At 34.7% G+C, this 19,497-nt stretch overlaps 1 protein-coding gene and 1 long non-coding RNA gene across 10 annotated transcripts in view; one reads left to right on the top strand and one right to left on the bottom strand.

Annotated features, from left to right (window-relative positions):
- Positions 1-2,505, bottom strand: part of LOC123530827 (TPR repeat-containing protein DDB_G0287407-like) — an 81,170-nt gene extending 78,665 nt beyond the window's left edge. Inside the window, exon 1 of one of the 2 annotated variants that reach the window (XM_045311623.2) lies at positions 2,258-2,505. The gene's annotated coding sequence lies outside the window, so the exon portion shown is untranslated. Of the gene's footprint in view, positions 1-1,109; positions 2,096-2,257 lie in introns of those variants that run through there. The other variant, XM_045311605.2, reaches the window with a different exon arrangement.
- Positions 2,506-6,805: 4,300 nt separating this feature from the next.
- The window catches only part of LOC123530870 (uncharacterized), a 34,190-nt gene continuing 21,498 nt past the window's right edge, over positions 6,806-19,497 (top strand). The window contains exons 1-6 of one of the 8 annotated variants that reach the window (XR_008365970.1): positions 6,898-7,708; positions 8,749-8,897; positions 11,840-12,539; positions 12,866-13,118; positions 13,651-16,799; positions 17,339-17,670. This is a non-coding gene — a long non-coding RNA (uncharacterized LOC123530870). Of the gene's footprint in view, positions 7,709-8,748; positions 8,898-11,839; positions 12,540-12,865; positions 16,800-17,338; positions 17,671-19,497 lie in introns of all 8 variants that reach the window. The other 7 variants (XR_008365972.1, XR_008365968.1, XR_008365969.1 and 4 more) reach the window with 7 other exon arrangements.

The following is a 19,497-nucleotide window of genomic DNA, read 5'->3' as shown; positions in this document are numbered from 1 at the left end:
TCAGGCTACATCTTATGGGGTATATATTGCCAGAGCGTGTAGCCATGTTGGGATTTTAATGAACGCAATCAATTTTATTGCTTATCTCCCCTCCATTCCACAGTCTTTCACATACATTGCAATTACTTTCTCAAAAGATCAATCCATTGACTAGAGTTTTACACTTGGAAAAATGTTGGCTATAAACTTGAGAGGTCCCAACTACGATCCCTATCGCGCTAAGAAATTAACCTTAATCATATTCAAAAAATGGCCCCAGACTGTTAGGAGTTAGGTAAGTTAAATTGGATTTCTTGAATTTCGACCAAGAATGTTTGTGTAATAGATAACATTCTGGTCAAGAACTTTTTTATGGGCGGCGGTTACCGCCAAAATTAGTAAATATACAATCCGTTCATAAACAATTATTCTGAAGTTCTAACTTTTTTTGTAATGCCTATTTTCTTTTGTCTCATTTAGGGCAAGGAATGCCTTAATTTATTAATTTGATATGAAAGCCACCCTCAAGCCTTCCATAACGCTGAAAGAATTTGTAAAATTAGACCACTATTGAAAAAGATATGACAGTTTGAAATTTAAGAAAATGGCTGATCATGGAGGCAGCCATTTCAGTGTGTTTATGACGTCATTTACACACTGCTGAATTCTTTACTTAGCAAATTTATGACCTTTTATCAGATTAATTTCATATGTTTCTTGAGTGTAAGGTGTAAAACGTGGTAATGTCTTTTATTATAGCTAGAAAAAGTAGGGAAATTATTTTACAGAAATAACTAAATATACTTCAAATATGTATCTAGAAATTTCATAAATCCGCCATTTTGTTTCTTGCTGCCATGGAAACAAAATGGCCGCCATTTTGATCAAAATATTTAAATGCTCATATCCTTCTCATTTTTAAGATGATTTTGAAAATTCTTTCACTTCTTTAAATGATATAAGATATACAGATGGATTTAACATGAGATCGAACAACATTGCCTTTCCCATTAACATTAAGTTAACACACATATGTACACGATACCTGCTGTTTGATCAAAGAATTAATAGAGTTTAGAGGTATATATTCTTTGGTTTTATCAAGAACGTAAATTTCTTCGTCAGCTTACGTCCTTGGTTTGATCCATAAAATAAGTTGGTGCATACAAGGTGTACGGAGATCTTCCGAAGTCGGAGCTCAGCAGGGACACGATGGATGCAATCTTTGATTTCATACATGTCATCCAATTACAGAAAATGTTAATTTTGCACATTTTTATACATTTTGTCATAAAATTCTTAAAATTTCCAAAAAGGTCATACTGATACCACTCCCGGAGATCTTTCGAATGGCGTAGCATGGGCGTAGGAGCGAGTTTAACTTGGGGGGGGGGGGGGGCAAACCTTTTCGACCGGCGGTTTGTGGGGGGGGGGGGAGAGGGTTAGCGGCAAGGTATCCTCTGTGCATTATTCGTGACAAAGACTCAAAGCCTTGTACAGGGATTAATTTGGCCATAGGCCCCCCAAACCTTTATGTTTTAGCAATCATTGAGTTATTCTGATGATACACATACGACTAGGCACTGAACTGTCTTAATCAGTCATATTATGTATTGTTCTAATTAAGTGTGCCATTTTTTTACATTCTTCTGTTGAAGCCCTGGACATACAATCAATTAGCACTGCATTTGTCTAATTGTGGTATAAAGTTGTGGAAATATCATTTCCCTTGAGAGTCAATGAAAAACAAAAAAATACATAACGTTTACATGCGTAAACAGGCTTAATAGTTAGGCCTACATTGATTTTGCAGACGCTCAAACCGGAACTGTAGTGATTGCGCTCAATGATATATTATTTTTATAAAATGTAAACAATTCTTGGCGTGGCGCGTACAGATTTCAGTACTCACACTACGGAAAGAGACATTTTTAGTCAGAATACAAGGGAAGGCCAAATGCAAATCAGAAATCAGGTTGAAAAGAATTATATGATGCTAAGTAAATGTTATATTAGACTGCAATTTATATCTCTTTTCCAAAATATTCGGGGGGCCAAACTATACTTTGGCCCCCCCTCTCCTAGTTTTGAGGGGGCCTGGCCCCCGCTGGCCCCCCCTACGCCTATGCGTAGGTACAAAATTTATATAGATCTGGATCTTACAAAATACGAAAAACTCTGTCACGGTATAGGTGAATAAAAAAAATAATTTCTTGTCTGTAGCGCGGGTAGCAGTACGTCTACCACCCAACACTAAAATAGAAAAAAAAGTGGAAACCCCACAAGTCCACTAGTCAGGATATCAGCCGAGACCGGCTTGGATGACTTTGTACTTGAAATTTCTCCGAGCCCCCATCCCTACTCGTAGTCAGATTATCCATGCTATAGATCTAGCAGTGTATACTTTTCAACCTATGGTTCCAAAGGATCCTCTTATAGATTTTGTTAAATGCACAATTTTGCATTTGAAAATTACAAAATAATTTGAAAACACGCCTCATGCCCCACTTTAACATAAGACGCAATTTTCCATGCTTCTAGATTCTGGGCTATTTAACATACCTTTCACCGCCCCCGCCCCTGGCCTTCTTATATATTATAGTAGCTTTGCTTATTTTGCGTTTAACTGTTTTCATAAACATAATGGTCTTTTTCAATAACGATATTATCGCTCAGCGCATGAGTATATCGCTTCATACCCTTGTCCAGCTACGCCCACGGCAAAAAATAAACACTTGTTTACGTTTTCCATACGTATTTGTTTACGTTTTCCAAACGAATTTGACCTTGAAACATCCTGGAACTATTTTCATTCTAAAAATATACAGTATAACTGGTATTGATTAGGGCCCGTCTTCCAATTATTTCGCAGGTTTGTAGCGATTTAGCAATCAAAGTACTGAAAGTACAGAAAGGCTGGCTACCACAAGACACTGGATGAAAATGTTTGCAAAATCTTAGATATTATGGGTTTTCCAGATCAAACTAAGGTGAGCATAGGGTACTGTTGTGATGAATCATCTTGGTTAACTTGAGAAGGTAGTGTAAGGATATTACAGACTATAGATGGTGAAAAAATACATTGTGTTTGCTCCATTGGGGATAACATAATTAGTGAGACAAACGGCACATAATTCTCACTTGGGAATCTGAAAAAAAAAGGATTAATATCAACAAAAAAGTCAGTCCCGAGAACGCAATCCAATCAAACCACAACCCCATAACAGTGTATGTATTGATTTGTACACATAAACATATTTTCAAGATATAAATGAAGTAAATATTATAGGCAAACGAGGGCAAAATGAACAATGAAAGGTACACAGTCGGACATCGTCTTGTAAATGTCAGTTGCAAACACACCACGGGTTAATTTAAACTGGTTTATGCTACGTTTGTAACCTTATCATTGGCCCCCACCATGGTTTCAAAGTTAACACTAAAAGGCCAAGTTGATTCATTGACTTGAATATAGCATGGACTTGCATATTAATAAGTAAAAGCTCATATCAATATACCGTGTTTAGGAGACTATCCTAAGGACAATGAAATTGCTTACAATGTGTAAGTTTAAATGGGTACAAACAAGAGCAATACAAGACTTTCCTCTGGTTAGGAACATGGCAAACAAAATTGAGGTATTATAAAGAACAATTACAAGAAATGGAGGAACTAAAAAGGAAGAAGTAAAGAATGTGAAAAATACCCTACGTTGCCAAATTAAAACTTTATGAATAAACTATCGGCTTTAACTCTTGAACTTTTGAAAACGAGTTTGCGTATTTTGACAGTCAACGTTAATATATGTTTATAAAGTAGCGATAATATAACGATATTTTACCTTTTGAAAGAAAGCATTGAGGGACATAATATCAGATAAAATATAAAGGTAACAAACACAACATCTATACTTTGATATGCAATCCCCCAAATCATGTATGAACATTAATCGGGTTGAAAAGACTTGCACTTTTTAATAATGTTCTAGTAAATTACGGTGAATTTAATGCCAAAGGAATAAATCCTATACATATATATACATATACTTAGCACAGTAAGAATGAAACATTTAATTTCATTGTAAATATTGGTTGCTTTTAGTTTAAGAACTATTCTGAAGTGTTTATTTATGTTATTTATGTATAATATATTCATAGCCTGCTTTTCCCAAGATGAGATCTCATTTGAAAAAATTTAAAAAATCACCTGTCAAGGTCACAGGGGCCTGAACATGGAAAACCGTTTCTGATCAATAACTTGAGAACCACTTGACCCAGAATGTTAAAACTTCAACTTCATAGGATGATTGGACATGTAGAGTAGATGACTCCTATTGATTTTTGAATAACTTGATCAAAAGTTAAGGTCACAGGAACCAGAACTTTGGAAACAGTTTCCAACCAATAACTCTAGAATCATTTGACCCAGAACCTTCTATCACGATGATAGGAATTACAGAGTAGATGACCCTTAATGTTTCTGGGGTCACTTGACTTGAGGGAAAGATCACAGAGGCCTGAAGATGGAAAAAACTCTTTCTGGATCAATAACTTGAGAATAACTTGACCCAGAATGTTGAAACTTCATAGGATAATTTGACATGCAGAGTAGATGACCCCGGTTGATTTTGGGCTCACTCGATCAAAGATCAAGGTCACAGGGGCCTGAACATGGAAAACGGTTTACTTGAGAACCACTTATCCCAGAATTTTGAAACTTCATATGGTGATGATCTCTACTGCAGCCAACCATTAGTGTCTCTTTGTCTTTCGCACCTATCCTCTATTGACTTCTTGCCTATTACGACTATGCATTGGGGGAGACATGGGCATCTTCTAATCTTCTAATTTGAAAATTAGTTGCCCTCCTTCGAAGGAGGAGGGGTATATTGTAAATATAATTGTTTGATGATTGATGTTGGCCGGTCTGTAGGCCAATCGGTTTCCGGATGATAAATGGAGAACGCTTGGGCCTGGGATCATGAGATATGGAGATTTGTCATGACCAGCAGATGACCCCTATTGATTTTGAGTTCAGTGGATCAAAGGTCAAGATCACATTGACAATAGAACTTTTTTGCCAGAAACTAAATTATGCCTTGGTCTAAGTTCACATTTGATACGGATGTCATTTAAGACTGGTAAATGACCCATAATTATTGATTTAAGGTCAATACGTTAAATGTTCAGTGGTCAGTGACCAAATAATTTCTGTTCCTTGTCAGTTACTTCATGCAAGTGTTATACAAGCTCTTGTTATAACTAGAATCGCCAAACATCACATTATTATCAATTAGTCCATGACCTTTGCTCACATTAACTGTTATTCCCCTTGTTCCAGTAAAAGCAGAGTGTTTTCCTATTAATTTGTTAAAAAATGCTTATAATTCAAAAAAGGTTTTGAGCAAGATTAACCAAACCTCACAAAATTTTCAATAAGCACTGGAGCTTTGCTCATAATATTATTTTAGCCCCTTTGACAGGGTAAAAGCAAAGTTTTACCCATTGATTTGGTAAATAAAGGTTGAAAATGCTTATTAATCAAAAGTAGTTTAACTAGAATCACCAAACTTAAGCTTACTGTTCATGCCCATTACCAGAAGCTGTCAACCGCTGCCCACATCAGTCCTCTCAGTGCTTTGATTTCTTACATGAAGGTCCTTCAATATTCAAAGTTTGAAGAAATTCTATTATTGGGAAAAATTCCGCCCATCTCGTATAGGCCTACAGAGACTCTATCGTACACATTTAAGGTACGGGAGGGGGTACATTCGTCGTTTTAGGGGGTCAGGGGGCTCTCCCCTGGAAACTTTTGTATTATAAGTATTACATCGTGGCCTCTAGCTGCTGTTTTTTTTGTCTAAATTTCGAGGTACGGGAGAGGGTATTCCCATTAATGTTTCGGGAGGGGGGTCCCTGGAAAATTTTGAAAAATATATGGCCTCTGGTGCATTTTGGGCCTGAATTTTGAGAAAATATTATTCTTTTGCCAAAATAGCTTGGTGCAAATTTGTGTGAGTAGGCACTCCTAATCCAACTGGGTGGGGGTGCGGGCCCTAGATCCGGGCCTTCTATTGTATGTAAATTTTGTCTACATCGGGACAGCGTCGGACCGACATAACTGAAATAGATGATTATGTTAATCATACCTTCTAAAACATCGAAGAATTATTATCAACCTAAATTAAATTGTGTAGACATATTACATTGGGTGGTGCAAGAAAGAAGACATAATTATATTCAAAAACAGCATGACACCAACAAATTTGACCATATGCCGACATGGACGTTTGTTGGTGATCTAGTCTAAATAATGAGACCTTGGGCAGACCGATTTTACATTTTGATATTTTACGTTGTCTACTTAGAGGCGGATATCGACAAGTCAAAATTATATAACGATATTCAACTCTCGAGTACAATTATTTGGACTAGTTGGTGATCTAGACAGTTCACAAATGCACGTATACTAAGATCTACCCGAATATCGGGCCTCGGACCAAAGCACACCTTAATCTCAATTCGTTCACGGTAGACAAATAGTACTTGTAAATAAAACTTTAATTGCAAAAATGTTGCACGTGGATACATATATTGTGATATTTATTTGGAACCTAAGGGTGGGTATAACGGAAAGCTTGTAACTATCTGTAATTATGTGTATAAATTGCCTTTTTCTAAATTTTAATATTACGTCACTGTATTAGACTTAATACTACTTTCCACATCCGCGAATCCGGACTAATTGTTCTACTATAAACCACGCTATTTTAGAAACATTTGTATTTTTGTATGTTTGGAATTTGCAGTAAGGTAATTGATACACTGACCATATCAAATTTAGGATGAAACAGGCACTAAAACTATAATTATGTTAAAAAATAATTTTGGCGTATGAGTACACCGCGCATGAATTTTATTGTGACGCATGCATAAGTAATCGCCCAAACAACTATTTGCGTCACTTTGGAAGGAACGCCGGCGGTAGGAAGGAAAACAGACGCCATGTTGGAAAATATGTATATTTTATTTTTTTATGGTAGAAAGTGGTAGATTATTCGTTAAAACTCATATTTACTTTAGTAACAATCACAATGAAGGTTTTCAGTAATGATGGAAAGGAAAATGAAACGAAGAAATCGGGATTTAACGGAGGGAAAGTGTTGAAAAAACTTATTTTGAAAGCTGAAAAACGAAAATCTTTAGCTGAAAATTTCCGTATATATGCTGTTCTACAGTCCACAATTACCAGGTTAAAACTAGATAATACTTCTTTGAAAGTGAAAAATATATCTTGTAATAGATTTGGAAACTTTAGAACTTCTTGTAGTGTAGAAGGGATGAATTCGGACAAGTGCTATCTACAATCTGGTTGTGTTCAAAGTTCTAACAGTCCGGTTGATCATGATGATCAAGACCTACTAAATTTGAATACTTTCTTTGAGGAACTGAAGAGCAGATGATGTTGTATAACATATTTTTCCAGTTGCCAGTATTCTGTTTTGTGATTTTTTTTATTGTTTTCCAAATGCGACGCGTTTATTTTTAGCGTGTTCAAGGTAGTCCAACCAGTTTATTTTGTGAGAGAAGAGCAGTGTACTGTTTGTCACAGTACATATGGTCAGTAAGAGGTCCACAGATACAGTAGCCTGTTATCTGTAAAGTTTTCACATGAATACGTTTTGGGAGGAATGAAATCTGTTGGTAATATAAGTTGAATTTATTACAAGGTGGGTTTATTAATATTTTAAAAAAATGCCAGTCAAAACACTTGTATAATAACTCTTAATTTTATGTTGCTTTGGCTATTTTTTTTCTTCCAAATGCTGCTGTAAACAATGTTGGGCGGCTAAAACTGCCATTAAATGTATCGCTATAACTTTACTTGAAACCTCATTTAAAAAGACGCCTTTAATAGTTTGAAAGTGTCGGATTGTAATTTAATTTGTATATAGATCTAGTGTGATAATTGATATAATAAATGAAAATAATAATTTTCAGGTGCATAAAATGATCATGATTCATGTATGATGTCAAATAAATGCGAATGAGGCAGGAACCTTTGGTTCATGCGTGTAATGTCCGATTGTTAAATAATGTAAAGGCCAGCAAGCTTATATATAATGATGCATTTTTACTCAAATAGCTAACTCGTATTTCATCTTTAATATTACATCTTGGTTTTTGATAGGACTGTCGCAGAGTTTCCTTATTTTTGATTGACCATAAATCCATAAATGGCCTTTCAATATATGCCCAGAATGTTTTTTTTTTTTTTTTTATTTTCATCATGTAGGGCAGTGTAGGTTACTTAACTTGCAATTCACATATTTTAGTGTTTATTTACAGCTTATTTTTATCATGTTGGGCAGTTTAGGTTGCTTAATTTGCTATTATTCGCATATTTTAGTGTTTATTTACAGCTGAAATTCAATTGGATTCCCCACTTCTGAAGTAAAGCATGTTTAATTTAAACCTTAAGAGATTACGAAATTTTGTTAGAGCCAAATTTTAAACACAATCTTTTGTTTCAGTGTATTTTTTTGAAAATTTTCTTTTCAAATGTAACATTACTCCGATTTCCCATATTTTAATTTTTACCTACTGACGTGCTATCCCGCAGTTTCCATAGAATTGTGTGGCAACATGATGCCAAATTTATATGTGCCTGATTTGTGTTTTGATAATTAATCAATTTTATATTTTTAAATAAAACTAATGACTCTAGTTCTTGTGTCTGATGTTTCTTACTGGTAAATATCATTTACAGATATGTGCCGGTGATATTGAATGAAAAGGTGAAGTCTCATTATATGTGCCCATGATGTTGCTGTTGGATGTAGCCTAGTCCACAGTAGAGATGCATCAAGATGGATAGCCATTACAGTAATACAGATAAATTTTAGGGACTTCTTGCAAGTATGTTAAACAAAGTTGGAACCTGCTTGGCTTTGGAAACAAATAGGCAATTTTCATTAGAAATAGTGTACCAAAAGCTAACAGATATTGTATTTGATCCATTAATTTATATATTGATCACATGTTGGATTAAAAACTGCGGGGCATTTATAAGATCAATCTGAATCTTGCAAAATTTGCATCAATTGGATATCGAAGGAATAGGTGTATGTAAAGCGCCTTTGAGTGTGCTAATTATGCAGAGAGCGCTGTATAAATCTGGTGTAATAGGGATAAGGTTTTAGAAGTTCTTGTGCTGTGGTGTTAAAATGAATTAAGCTTGTTTTCCTTACAAGCACAATTGAGTTTAATGCCTATAACGCTATTTTTAGTTCGACTTTTAGAAGAAAAATTAGAGCTATTGCACTTGCCTCAGCGTTGCCGTTGGTTAAATGTTTTGATAAAGTCAAATATCTCTGTGTTATTTTCAAAGCTACACCAGGAGAAGCAATCCCAGTAACTGATTTGAATTTTGACAGAAATACGTCCCTTTTTATTCCAGAATTTTTTTGTTAAAGTTTTTAATAATGTCAAATACTTGTTACTGTAACTGTCGATGCTTTTGACTTGAAACTTAATAGCTATTTACTATCAAAGTCTACACCAGGAGAAAAAAACCTCATAACTCTGATTTGAATTTTTACAGAGTTATGTCCCTTTTAACTTAGATTTTTTTGGTTGAAGTTATAAACTTTTTACTGGCAAGCACTAATTCAGAGTTAAGCACTGAGAAAAGTTGAGCGCGCTGTCATGATACAGCTCTTGTTTTTTAATACAGTAAAAATCTTCATTCCTTTGCAAGGAATGCATTTGGATACAAGTTCAAGAACACAAGATGTCAAATTTCGATTGCAAGTGCAGGTGTTTACCACCATCTGGAAATTATTTTAAAAAATGATGATTAAGCGGATTGTTCATCAGCTGTCGCAAGTCTTTTTATATCTATATTCTTATTCCTGCAGTTTATTTTAGATCACGTTTCAAACAGTCCTGCTAAATTTTACTATGAAATTGTAGATCTTGCCTAACAGTTAGTTACAGGGGTAGAAAGATCAGTTGGCTTGGCAAGCTTGTCCAATAGCTGAATTTTACCATCCATTTTGCGGATTGTAGCACTTTAGCTGTCTCTGAGTTGTCCTTGCAACATTGTGGCATTGTCCTAGAAAAATATCATGGTGAATATTGTATTAAATGCAACATGGGCAGCAACAGATAGATATATTGTTTGTATGTTACTTTCAAATTTATTTTTTTTTGGAAAACAAAATATATTTTAACTTTATTGTTTAAATTTTTAATATATAATGAAAATATAAAATCATCAGTGTGGAACTTGGCAAATTTGCATTAGACTTCTGAGCAGTAGGTGTCCTGAATGAAAAAAGCTTTGAGAAATTCTCGTGCTATGTTGTGAAAAAGAAACAAAGTTTTTTCTTCAGTTTCAAGTTAACGTTATGTGAATCATAGTGATAGAATGGCTGGAACACCCATTTAATTTTGTTCTTTCCTTGTAATTGTGTCATACCATGTATTCATGGTATGCAACCCATTTTGTAGCTGGGATTGGTTTGTTGCATTTTCTGAGAGTTACTTGTCAGACTAAGATCATCATAGAGGACTTGACCATCTTCAGACTGTTGCATTAGGATGTGATGGCTACTTGTAACATTTAATTTTTTGATTTCAGTTGCTGAGGCAGTGTTTTCAGAACATGGCTTTCCCTGTTGAATATTCATGCATGTTTTTTGCTGAAGTTTGCATAATTTCACCTGCTTTATATTTAGATAATTAACTTTTTAGGTTAAAATACAACCAATGAATTGTTGGGGTTGATGCTTTTGTAAAGATACATGTACAAGAATACACAATGCAGATATTTTGCTTACAAGCCTACCAGGCAGGATTGTAAAGGATGAATTAATAGGTTGTTCATTTATAGTGTTGACGACAAGTTTTTCTGCCAGTATTTTTGTAGCTCTTTTAGGTCACATTTCTAGCAGTTGTGCATTAAATTTAACTTTGAATATATATGTGGATCGACATGAAGACATTTACACAGTAAATGTACAACTTTCATGAATTATCTTTATATGACAATTTGGCATTGTAGCAACATTTCTGAAGAATGATGTCTGCGTTTAAGACGACTGGTCCTACAAAGTTAATGAGAGCAAATCGATTCATTTGGTTCTTGTTGGGACATTATTTAATGCCTACAGGTTGTCATTGAAAGTGAATTGGACTAATTTTTGAATTTTGCTTCAGGATGTGCTGGCTAATCGAGTTTTTCACTGTGGAATAGCATTATTACACTACTTGCTTAACTGATTTTCAGTGTTGCCTTCATTTTTACATGGATGCAAGTATCTCCACATTATGTGTTGTCCTCTTAGTGCCTGCTGTAGATCTTTGATATTTTTGAAAATTGTGCACATACTTTATTAAGATAGCTCTCACTGTAAGTTGCTGAAACCTAGTTCAGGGACAATAATTGGTTATGATTTTGTTTTTATTATTTACTTGTTTTGCAAGGCTGTGAGATTATGGTTTGGGGAAGTTCAACTATGTAAGATGTAGAAATTTAGATTGCAAGTTACCCATGGATGATCTGGAATTGCCATTGAAAATAATTGTCATTCTATATTTTTTTAAATTTAAATAGGGAGTTTGGAGTAAACTGAATGTTAGTAGACAGGTATATTAATTAGCATAATTTAATAATTTTTTTACAGAGTTTTTCCCCCCACAGTTTAAATACTTTGTATAATTTAACACAGCTTATTTCACATCAACTTTCGGGTCAAGATTTATTATTACAGTTTGGAAAGTATTTTTAAGCTTTAGGTAAAATGCAGTTGTATTTAACCCATTGTTTGGAAATAGAAAACCAAAGTTTGTTTCAGGTTGAGTCAGCCTCTGGTGGAGAAATAAGAAAAGCTGTAAGAAGTTCAAAGGAAAATGTCTTTAATTGTCATGTATAACAAGTTTCTCCACAGGCCCCATTGCCGTGTAGATTGATCATCATGTGAAGTCCCTTAATGTCCCCATTGAACAAAAATTAAATGATGAAAGTATCATTTGTGCCAGATCCATAAGAAACATCGCTGCTACAGTTGTGAGAAGTTTATGAAAAAGAATTGGAGGGTTGCATTAATTAGAATTTAGACTTGTGCGACTGAAAAATAAATCGTATAACACTGTTACATTGAGGGAAACAGGGCTGTACAGTAATGAACATGATGAAAAGGTGACATTTTTTTTCACAACAGCTTTTAAAGATTTGGGGAGAGTTAATACGCAGCGTGTAAAACATTTGTAATCTCTACATAGTTTGTTCGACAGTCAACTTCAGAAGTAAAAAGCTACAAGAATTGTATTGTAACGATTTTTCTTCATGATTAATATACTGGACTTATTGTGAGAAAAACATTTATTCATCTTGTGTGGACTGGAAAATATTTCCATCCAGTATTAACTGTCATTGAAAGGTCTTTAAATGTTGAATCATCAACAGTGCCATGTTCAAGGTCATTGAAACAAGTAAAGTACCATTGATGTAGAGGAATGCAACCAGTGCATTGTGGTATCAACTTCACTGAAAAAGTAAGGTACTTTAAAAATAAGAGATGAAATAGATTTTTATATAGCGTTTTAGGCACAAAAGAACTCGTACACAAAATTTTAAACATTTGTAGGCTGTAGATAGCAGAGATAATGTAAAGCTATTGAGTGCAGGTGGATAATATGTAATCTTAAAGTTGTATCAGTCAATGAAAGGCTGTGCGAGATTTTACCCAGCTTTTTTAATATAAGGAAAGAATTGGCAAAGAAACATTTTATCAGCTCTAGGTAGTTCATTAATTAGTCTAAAAGTAAGGAATGTTTGTAATTAACCCATGGTTTGGAAATCTGAAACCAGTTCATTTCAGGTTTAATTGGCGTCTGATGCAGAAATGAGCTATTACAATTCTACAAAAGAGCAGGAAGAAAAATGTCCTTGGCCACCAGTAGCAAGTTTCTCTGGTCATCAGTAACACATTTCTCAGTGATAAGTGGACGGGACATCCTTGTTTACTCATCTTGTAGTCTCCATTTGCTCTTTGCTCTTAGAACTTTTTTCATGATGACCTCCTCCATACTGCCGCATCAGAAGATTGTCATCAAACATAGACACTGACCAAGGTTGGCTTAATTGAACATAAGCTTTACAGAATAGAAGAGTTTCAAAAGTTGATGTTAAAATTAACAAAATTTCATAGTTTACCAGTAAAAAAAATTAGAAATGTTCCTATTTAACCTTTGGAAATTTGAAATCAGTTTGTTATTAGGTGCTGATGCAGAAATACAGTTTTGAGAAAGTTCGTGTTCAAGCAAGATGAAAAATGGCCTTTATCATCAGTAGAAAGTACTCTTAATGGGTTAATGTCTACGCTTTCCAAACAGAAACGGTAAACACCTGACATTGAGGGATACAGTAGAGATTGTATAATAGAATAAGGTTGCTTGTAAAGAGGGTGACTGAAAAGGTGATGTTGATATAAGAGGTATTTCTTTGGTGTTAGATTCAGCGAGGTAATATAAAATGCAGGAAATAATTATGTGCAGCATATAAACCATTAGTCATCTCTAGATTGTTAATTAAATAATTGGTCTTTAAAGTTAAAAATGTTTGTACTTAACCCATTGTTGGAAATATGAAACCGGTTCTTTTCAGGTATGATAAGCCTTTGATGCAGAAATGAGTCTTGAAAAGTGCATATTAAAGTGCTGGTCATCTGTAAGAAGTTTTTTAGTGATAAGAGGTCAGGACGTTATTATTTGGTAGATGTTTCTTCATCTTGAGCAGCTCGCCCGCTTAGCTCAGTAGGAAGAGCATTGGTCTACGGATCACGGGGTCACGAGTTCAATCCTTGTGCGGGGCATATGTTCTCCATGATCAGACATTATGTCTACAATCATTCGTTCTCTGCCTCTGATCATTCATGTGGGGAAGTTGGCAGTTACTTGTGGAGGACAGGTTTGTACTTGTACAGAATGCAGAAACACTGGTTAGGTTAACTGCCCACCGTTACATGACTGAAATGCTGTTAAAAAACGGCGTTAAACCCAAAACAAACCAATCATCTTGAGCAGTCTCCATCATCTTGGAACAGTTTCCAGTTAGTATTTACATCTTAATCATGAAAAAACTAAAAAAAATTCATGATTAAGATGTACATACTGTCACTTCCAAAGATGAGGTTGTTGAGCAGAAATTGAAAGCAGCAATTGGCAAAGCATGCCTTATTATGTAATGGAATCAGCTTGACTTAAAGAGGACTTTTAAGAGGTTATGCCTATATTAGCATTATTTCTTTCATAAAATTTATATTAAGTGAAATTACTTAAGTTTTTACATAGATTTTTTCCACAACTTTTGCAAATCAGGAAGCATGGAAAACTGTTCTAGATAGTTTATTTTATAGTTGGCTTTAAAAGATAGGAATGTTTAAACTTAGCCCATTGGTTGCAAATATGAAACCAGATCGTTTCAGGTTTAATCAGCCTGTGTTGCAGAAATAAGCCATATCAACGCCATGTTCAAGCAGGAAGAAAAATGGCCTTGGTCATTTGGAACAAGGTTCTCCACGATTTCCCTGGTCATCAGTATGAAGTCCCTGGCCATCTGTAGCAAGTACCTCAGTGATGAGTAGACTAGACCTCATTATTGCATAACAGTTTCTTCGTCTTTGGGAGACTCGGATATTCTCTGTAGAAGTTTGTACATGATGAATGGTACTGCCTTATATGAAGACCTGGTTATTGATTAGATATTGTATAAAGCCATTGACAGAATTTGAGCCATAAAGGTTGGATAATTTTGATGTTAATGGTACAGGTATTTCTGAAAAATTAATCTGTGAAAGTTTATGCAAGCTTTCTTTACAATAGCTTTTAAAGGTCGGGAAAGAATTTATATACAAGTGTGAAACATTTTTCATCTGAATGGTTCTTTCTACAGTCTGCTCTGAAAGTAAGAAATGCTTCTATTTTACCAATCATTTGGAAATGTGAAACCAGTTTGTTTCAGGTGTAATAAGCCGCTGATGCAGAAATATGTCAAAGATAAAAGAAAGTTAATGTCTTTGGTCATCTGGAATGTGTGTTGGTCCTCATTGTTGCATATACTTGCCTTTTATTTGTTGCGAACTCCCATAGAACTGTTGTTAAGTCATGATGAATACGACAACAGTGCCGTGTCCAAGGAAATTGAAAAGAAATTAAACCATATTGATGGGTATAAATAGGGACTGAGTAAGGGAATAAACTTGTCTTACGAGAGGGACTTGGAAAAGATGATGTTGAAGTTCCAGGTATTTGTTTCACATTGTCATAGATTTATAATTGAAAGGTTACATAAGTTTTTACATAGACTTTCTCACAACAGCTTTTTAAAGGTACACATTAACCAAGAACCTTTCGCAAACCAGGATACTTCATTATACAGTTAAATTCAAAATAGAGAAATGTTTGTACTTGGAAATATGAAGCCAGTTCATTTCAGATTGAATGAGGTTGTTAACAGAAAAGTCCATATATAAAAGCTAGAAGAAAATCGTCCCTGACTACCTGTAATCCATAACTTAATGATGTCTCCAATTATTCTAAATGACTTTATTAGTGGCTAGAGGATGCTTCATCTTGAACAATCTCCGGATAATATCCCCTCGGAGCCTTTTTCATGTTGCTGACATAAATATTGCCATATGCAAAGATTAGATCATTGAAAAGGAAATTTTAAAGTCCTAGACCAAGGGTGAACTACATATTGGGAAAGAGGACTTTTCAGAGGTGAGGATATTACTAGAGGTATTTCTTTCGTTATGAGAATCAATCGCTGAAAAATCGATAGAAATTTAACACCAGTCTTAATCTCAAAACAACTAACAGGTCGGGAAGAATTTAAATACATAGTGGGGAAACAGCTATAGGTGCTTCAATTATTAATAAGCTTTAAAACATAGGAACTAGCATGTTTAATAAATTGTTTGGAAATATGAAACCAGAACGTTTCAGGTTTAATAAGCCTCTGATGCAGAAATACAGTCATAACAAGTCCCATGTTCAAGCTAGATGAAAGCTGTCCTTGATCATCTGTAACATCTTCTGTCCATGGTAGATGTTGCGGAGCTCATTTTTGTGTAAATGATGTGTCCATCTCTTATGGAGTCCCCAAAGAACTGCCATTGATCAGAATGATGAAGCAGTCAACAGTACGTCCAAGGTCTTCGATAAAAAAATGAAAAAACACCAAACATTGAGGGATACAGTAGGAATTGTGTTATGGAATAAGATTGACTGAAAAGAGAGCAACTTTGAAAAGGTGATGTTAATATTATAGGTATTTCACTCGTGTTAGATATATCGATAAAAGTTGCATTAATTTTTACACATTATTTCTCCTAACACCCTTTCAGAGGCATGAATTAATTAGTATACATTGCAGAATACATTTCTCAACTCTAGGTACTTCATTTGACAGTTCAATTTAAAAGATAAAAAAATGTTTGTACTTGGAAATATGAAGCAAGTTGTTTCAGGTTTAAAGAGGTTCTTGTAGAGAAAAAAGGCATAACCTGTCCATATTAAAGCTAGAAAAAAGCTGTCCCTGACCATCTGTAAACATCCGCCATGATGTCTCCGATTGTGTGAAACAAGTTTCTCAGTGACTTGTATTTTGCCAAGATGTTTCTACATCTTGAACAGCCTCCAGATAATATCCCTATGGAACTTTCTTCATGTCAACTTTAACATTGCCATATGCAAAGATTAAATCATTGGAGGGAAATTGTGAAAGGTCACAAGATCATGATGAGACTAGAGGTATTTTTTTCGTGTTGTTAGTACCGGTCTGTGAAATATAATAGAAGTTTGTACTAGATTTTTAGCTCGACTATTCGAAGAATAGGGGAGCTATCCTACTGGCCCCTGCGTCATTGTGAGCGTCACACAAATGTTAGTTTGCGTACTACCCCAAATATTTTCAAACTCCATTGAGATATTGCTTTCATATTTTGCATACTTGTTTAACATCATGACCCCAGTCTGTAAAAAGGAGGAGGCAACTCTATCAAGCATTTTGACTGAATTATGGACCCTTTTCCACTTAGAATATGCTTATTGTAATGTTAAAGTTTTACTCATTGCTTATATTATACTATCAAGCACTGAGAATAGTCGAGCGTGCTGTCCACTGACAGCTCTTGTTTTTTTTTTTTTTTTCACAGCTTATCAAGGTTAAGGAAGAATTCAAATACATACTGGAGATCAGCGCTAGATAGTTCATTATATAGTCAGCATTAAAATCTAGGAAAGTTTGTGTTTAACCCAGTGTTTGGAAATATGAAACCAGTTCGTTTCAGGTTAAATAAACCAGTGATGCAGAAATACAGTCGTAACAAGTCGATGTTCAAGCTAGATGAAAAACGTCTTAATCTTCTGTAAAAGCACTCTCCATGGTTAACGTAGTAGAGCTCATTCTTGCGTAATCCTGTCCATCTATTCTGGAGTCCCCAAAGAACTGCTATTGATCAATCTTTTCATGATGAAGCAGTCAACTGTGCCATGTCCAAGGTCTTCGTCAGAAAAACTAAAAAAGAAACAACATTGAGGGATACAATTTATAGGGATTGTGTAATGGAGTAAGGTTGACTGAAAAGAGAGCAACTTTGAAAAGGTGATGTTAATATTGGAGGTATTTCTGTCGTGTAAGATGACGTATTTACCCAGTATTTCTCAAAACATCTTTTCAAAGGCAGGAATTAATATGTATACATTACAGAATACATTTCTCAACTCTAGATACTTCATTTGGCAGTTAAATTGAAAAGATAGAAATGTTTGTACTTGGAAATATGAAGCAAGTTCGTTTCAGGTTTAATGAGGTTCTACAGAAAAGAGGCATAACACGTCCATATTAAAGCTGGAAGAAAAAAGTCCAAGACCATCTGTAATCTGTTCCTCCATGATGTCCCAGATAATGTGAAATAAGGTTTTCAGTGACTTCATTTTTGCCTAGATGTTTCATCGTATTGTACAGCCTCCAGATAATTTCCTCTAGTAACTTTTGCCGTATTTTCCACTTAAATATTGCCAGATCTAAAGATTAGACCGTTGAAAGAAAATCCTGAAAAGTCATTTACCAAAGGTTAATACATGACGAGAAAGAGTTTTTAAAAGGTGATAATAAGGGTAAAGGTATTCTTGTGTATTAATATAAATCTATGATAACTTGTACCAGATGCTTTTTCACAACAGCTTCTAAAGGTCTGGAAAGAATTTAAATACGTATGAGATCAGCACTAGATAGTTCATTGAATTGTCAGCTTTAAAATTTAGGAAAGTTTCTGTTTAACCCATTGTTTGGAAATATGAAACCAGTTAGTTTCAGGTTTAATAAGCCAATGAAGCAGAAATACCGTCATAACAAGTCCATGTTCAAGCTAGATGAAAAATGCCCTGGGTCATCTGTAACAAGTTCTCTCCATGATTAATGTATTGGAGCTCATACTGAAGCAAACTTGTACATCTCTGGTGGAGTCTTGATGATGAAGCAGTTAACAGTGATATGTCCAAGGTCATCGATAGAAACTAAAAAAAAAAATCTGACATTGAGAGATACAGTAGGGATTGTGTAACAGATAAGGCTGACTGAAACGAGCAACTTTGAATTGGTGATGTTAATATTGGAGGTAATTCTCATGTTAGAAACATGTTTCAATGAAAGGTTACATGAATTTTTACAGAACATTTTTGCACAACAGCTTTTCAAAGGCAGGAAATAACCTTCTCACTTCTAGATACTTCGTTTAACAGTTAAATTAAAATATGAGAATGTTTGAACCAAGAAATATGAAGCAAGTTCGTTTCAGGTTTGAAGAGGTTCTTATACAGGAAAGAGGCATAACATAGCCATATTAAAGTTAGAAAAACGCCATTCCTGACCAACTGTAACCATCCACCATGATGTTCTGATTGTGTGAAACAAGTTTCTCAGTGACTTCTTATTTGGCCTAGATTTCTTCATCTTGAACAGCTTCCAGATAATATCCCCTTGGAAACTTTTTTCATGTCAACTTAACATTGCCATAATCAAAGATTAGGTCATTGGGGAGAAACTGTAAAGGTCACAGACAAGGTTAACTAGTCCACAGAAAGAGTTTATAAAAGATATACGAGACTAGAGGTATCTTTTTTGTGTTATTAGTATCGTCTATGAAAGATTATCGAAGTTTGTACAAGTTGCTGTTTTCTTTCACAACAGCTTCTAAAGTTAAGAAAGAATTCAAATACATAGTGGAGATCACTCTAGATATTCATCAATGTTATCGGCTTTAAATTTAGGAAATTTTGTTAAACCATTGTTTGGAAATATGAACCAATTCGTTTCAGGGTAAGAAAGTCAGTGATGCAGAAATACGTCATAACAAGTCCATTTCAAACTAAGGCAAAATGTTTGATCATCTGTAAAAGTACTTCATGTTAATGTACGAGCACATTCTGCGTAATCCTGTCCTCTGTT

Source organism: Mercenaria mercenaria, chromosome 1 (genome assembly GCF_021730395.1).
Source record: "Mercenaria mercenaria strain notata chromosome 1, MADL_Memer_1, whole genome shotgun sequence".
Taxonomy (NCBI): domain Eukaryota; kingdom Metazoa; phylum Mollusca; class Bivalvia; order Venerida; family Veneridae; genus Mercenaria; species Mercenaria mercenaria.
This window is presented reverse-complemented; position numbering and strand designations above follow the sequence as displayed.